Consider the following 5,000-nt stretch of genomic DNA (forward strand, 5'->3'; position numbering starts at 1 on the left):
ATCATCACATTCATTCACACATTCACATGCGCTAAAAAATCTATGACTCAAACAGTCTCATGCGTACACGAATTCACACTTTGCATGTGCACACACACACAAAAGACATTTCCTCACATTTTCTCACATTCCCAGCACACCGTTTGACCTGCCTGACTGCAAGATAAGGACATGTGTGTAGACCACCAGAGAATTATGGTAATGCTTTGATTACAACATGACCTGCGTGGTCTACAGGAGAGGACATTTACAAGCACTCCATCTGCCAGCTCTTCATTCTATCTTCAATAGTTTTTTGGGTTTTTTTTTTTCCTCTCTCAGTTTTTACAAGAGAGATAGTGGTTTGACAGATGTTAGGGCACAGCAGAGATGCTACATGTAGCCTATGTTAATCACCATATTACACTTAGGTTTATCTAATCATAGAATTAATTTTAACACAAATGCTTATTTGAATACCAGCGGTTTCATTGTAATAAATGCCAGTGTGTGCAGAGAGAATTAAAAAAAAAAAAAAACAATAAAAAACATGAATCTCTGACTTCCTCTGGTTAATTACATTATGTTATAATAACAGTACAAGTAGGCTATAAATACACAGAAATAAAATACTTCTTACCGACGTCAGTGTCCCTCTTCCAAAATGCCATACCATCAGGATGTCCTCAGCTGGTGTCAGGCTTTCCTCTGAGCTGTCACACGCAGACCACAGCCCATCACCACACTGATGCTGGTAACATGCATGTCTGATGCTCTTGTGCATGAGTTACAATGCGCATGGCCTATGTGCTGTTGGAATCTGAAAATAAGAAGCACACATCATGGCTACACATCTAGTAAACAACAATATTCATCTCAGAAATCTCACTTGGCACGGGCGCGGTGGCTAAATGAGCTAAGACGCTATACCATTACGGCGTTATGGTCCTTTGCCTATCCTTCTACCCTCTCTCTCTCTCCCGCTCATTTCCTGCCACTCTCTCTCACTGTCCTATCTCAAATTAAGGCATAAATGCCCAAAACGCTGATGAAAGGGGGTGCCCATTTGACAACTCACTGAAACCTCTCAGCTCAGACCCTGGTGCCTCTGGAGGGGGGTGGGGGGGTGTTGATGACCAAGTCAATAGCTCAAGACTGGAGGAGAGCCTATAAAGTGTGATGAACAATCGTATTCTGCATATATCAGTTTGCTGTCTTGCTCTGCTGTCTGCTTTGTTTTGTTGAAGGTCACCCAATACGATGTGTTCCACATGTAAACGATGCCCTGAGCTCTCATGCCACTGACAGGACAGTGTGAGATGGTGACAGGAAGCAAGTGGTAGATAAAGATGCGAGGAGGATAGGGAAATGACCTGTGGCCGTAATCGTTACGGGGTCCCCGGTGTGGTGGAGCCTTGGCCAAGGCTGCTCTGTGCACTCCTATTGCTCTCTGTTAAAAAAGTGTTTTTTTTTTTTTTTTTAAGTGTGTTTTTTTAAAGCAAAGCGTGAATGGACCCAGGGGTAATGGGATGAAGTGGCACGTGGATGTCCAGTTGTTGTGATACAGTTGAAGTTAATGGGTCCAAATCCACACCTCTAACTGTACCCTTACAGAAAAAGACTCAGTATGGAGACCATAGAAATACACTTAACAAAACAAAAGTGGGCAAATTCAGAGAAGCATAATCTAACCCTGCTGACCGTGCAGGAAGGTGTGTTAGGAATGCAGAATGTGATAGGCCTACACTCTAAGAAAATTTCCCTGCAAAATAACGGCAGTTACTGGCAATTATATTTACCTGTAATTCTACTGTTATTTCACACCAAAAATCACATACAGCTCATTGCTGTTTAATGTATCACAGTATATAACATTTTTTCAGCAGCAATTGAACTGTTAAATAACAGTACTCTACAGAAAAATAACAGTACATTTCAGTTAAAAGTTGAATTGTACTGTGTGATGACAGGCAAATACTGGGTCATAGTTGTATTCATGAATATGGCCATGGCAACTTCCCACCCCACCCATCATTCTCCATAACTGTGGTACCCTGGCCATGTTACCACCCCACCCTCCCATCGTTCACCATGACTGGTGTGCCTTGAGCATGATACTATGGCGCAATGCTGTATTGAGAAAATGGTTTGCGGTGGTCCTTTGAAAGTGTGGGCATGAATAAAATTTCAGAGTATGCAGTGCTATGTTACAATGATAGTGTGCAAGGTGGGCTTTTTACTGTATCTCTTGATGAGCCAATGATGAATATAGCATTGGTCAGTCTTTAAAAAAATATAGTTTGCACCAAGTAGCACAGCAAACAAGCAGCACTACAAGCTAGCTCTCAAAGCAATGCCTAATTTGCAGCAGGCACATTATATGCAACAATGCCACAAATGATGCCACATACAGCAAGCTTTCACAAAGAGGAAAATGTGCAAGCATGTAAGCAAGCTTGTAGGCAAGCTTGTAGGCAAACAAGTGCTATGCTGTGCCATGCAGGCCAGCCAGCAGGCAGGCAAGCAACTGAAGTGTTGATAGTCCAGATTTATATACAGGTGCAAGAGTACCATGTGACCAGAGTCATCAGGCCCTTGGCAGGTGACGCCCGTAATTGAATAATGGCATAACAGCCCTACTCAGGTGAGGCCAGGCACTGATTAGCAGATTGGTTTAGACCAAAGAAATTAGACAGAGAAGAACAATCTCTTGGGGGGAAATGCATTGGCCACGGTGTAGTACGGGGGCGTTGCCTGAGGACACGAGTGGATGGAAAATTAACTCCCTTGCGCATGGTCATTGGTCAGTGGGTGCAATGGATACAATTTTCGTACTCCCTTGCACATGGTCAGTGGGGGCGACACCATGATGGATAATTTGTGGCCAATTAACGGCAGCTGTTGGTCAGCAGTAATTGCTGGGGGTAATTAAGGACAGCTGACAGACATTCACGCTGTCCTATGACCTGTTCCACAGTGAATAACATTTCCGTACTCCCCTCGCCATCATTTCCTACTACGCTGTTATGACGTGAGTAAGCCCTCTTATCTCAAGCCTCTTTGGTTTAGATGGGGCTGCTTGTTGCAAGAGTGTTACAAGTTCTTAAAATGTTTCAGCCATTCACACTTTCATCACTATCAAAATGCATGTGCTACTCACACTTTGCTGCATCAAGCACTTTTAAAGTATTGTAGTTCCCTTAGAAATTGTTATAGTATCAGATAATCTTTAACCAGTCAGAATGACTTCAGTTCTTCAGGTGGTATTGAAGTTTGATGGTGATCACGGACAAGTGGAGGATGAATGGGTTTCAATGGTGCTGCCTAAAATAACTTGTTATTTTCTAGAGATGCACCGGATCCGGTTCCGGTTCCGGATCCGTCAGGATAATAGAGTTTTTCACAGGGTCCGAGTCCGGCAGGATCTTAAGCAGTGGATCCGGTATCCAGCATGTTACCTAAAAATCAGGGTCTGGTGCATGTCTAGCCTAGGCTTTTCAGTCTTTCACAACCCCAATCATGGAGTGAAATCCCTTTGGAAGCGGCTATTGCAGGCAGTGTGGCAATAAGCCAATGAGTCTAAAAAATAGTTTGCGCCAACGTAATAAAAAGGGCCCACGTGTGCGAGTAGACTATATGTTTCAACCCTTTTGTAGGATCCGGTATCCGGTTCCGGATCCGGCAGGATCTTATTCAGTGGATCTGGTATTCGGCAGGATCCTAAAAATCAGGATCCGGTGCATCTCTAGTTTTTTCCACAACGGCGAATACTGCTATTGTGCAGTACTTACTGTTTATGCTCAATATGTGACTCAAAGTAATATTTTCACAGTAACTGTCTGTTCTTTCGAAAAACAGTAGAATGCTGTTGCAGAATTGCCGTAAATAAACAGCTATTTGTTACAGTGTACAGTATATGGGGTATTTATGCCAACAAATACACAGAGTGAGTTAGTGTGTATCTGTAATTACGCTGAGGTAAATTGTGTCTTCAGAGGGTGCTAAAGTAGGCTAGTTACTGTATTTCCTTGTGAATCCTTCCTGTTCCTCTGACTGAAAAGAAGCCCAAGGGGGTTACCTGGCAGGGGTCCACACCGAAGGGGAAGGAAAGATGGATGGAGAAGAAGTGAGGACAAAAACGGGAGCACAAGAGATGGAGGACAGCGTAAAAAAGAAAAGCAAATTGAAAATTGGAGAGGCGAGAAGGCTGCTGCTCCAAATCTTACTGTACTCTGAATCACTTATCTTTTCAATACACTACATGCAGGGGGAAAACAGCACACAGTGGAGCATTGTGATTACACACTGTCTTTGGTTTACATGTTTAGCTGTTACTTACTATTTCACTTGCATGCTGACTTATTGCTGACTGATTTATCTACACAAAGAAACAGATATCATATGCTAATAAACTGATGGCATAGGCTATGCTGTAATAAACTGCACCTAATGGTAGCCTATAACAAATTGAAAGAGTTACTCTCTGCTATAGGCGATTCTGCTGAATCTCAAACTTAAACCTTTCTATACTTAAATAATCTCTGGTAAAAGCCTACAACCTGGTCTGTCATTCACTTACTGCCGGCCACCAATCAAAACTGACCCTGCCGATAGAGTCGGCGAGGTGATTTCCCCAGCTTGATCGATGAGGTGAAAAATTAGTCCGCTTATGATTACCGTGCGTGCCGCACTAAGGTAAACCTCGTCGTGTCACAGACCCTACACGTTCTAGAAGAGCATGTGAATGGATGTTGTGGTGCGTACGGACAGAGATACTGTACGGATCACTTTGGCATCACTGCAGAATCTGCACAGCACACACGCGACTATCAATGATGCGACTGAAGGAGGAATAAAAGGAAGAAATAGCCCAGGACTCACCAAAATCACCCTCCTTTTATGATAAACGCATACGGCACAGGGGTGGACCTACTCGCTTTAACGCAGGTCCTTCCACACAAGGAGTCTCTCTCCCTCTCTCTCTCTCTCTCTCTCTCTCTCTCTCTCTCTCTCTCTCTCTC

General features: G+C 43.4%; 1 protein-coding gene across 2 annotated transcripts in view; it reads right to left on the reverse strand.

The window, feature by feature from the left end:
- The window catches only part of atp8b4 (ATPase phospholipid transporting 8B4), a 49,671-nt gene extending 45,033 nt beyond the window's left edge, over positions 1–4,638 (reverse strand). Inside the window, exons 1-2 of one of the 2 annotated variants that reach the window (XM_063197088.1) lie at positions 4,583–4,638; positions 620–799 (exon numbers count right to left, since the gene is read on the reverse strand). The gene's annotated coding sequence lies outside the window, so the exon portion shown is untranslated. Of the gene's footprint in view, positions 1–619; positions 800–4,558 lie in introns of both variants that reach the window. The other variant, XM_063197087.1, reaches the window with a different exon arrangement.
- Positions 4,639–5,000: the final 362 nt, after the last annotated feature.

Source organism: Engraulis encrasicolus, chromosome 4, assembly GCF_034702125.1.
Source record: "Engraulis encrasicolus isolate BLACKSEA-1 chromosome 4, IST_EnEncr_1.0, whole genome shotgun sequence".
Classification (NCBI taxonomy): Eukaryota; Metazoa; Chordata; class Actinopteri; order Clupeiformes; family Engraulidae; genus Engraulis; species Engraulis encrasicolus.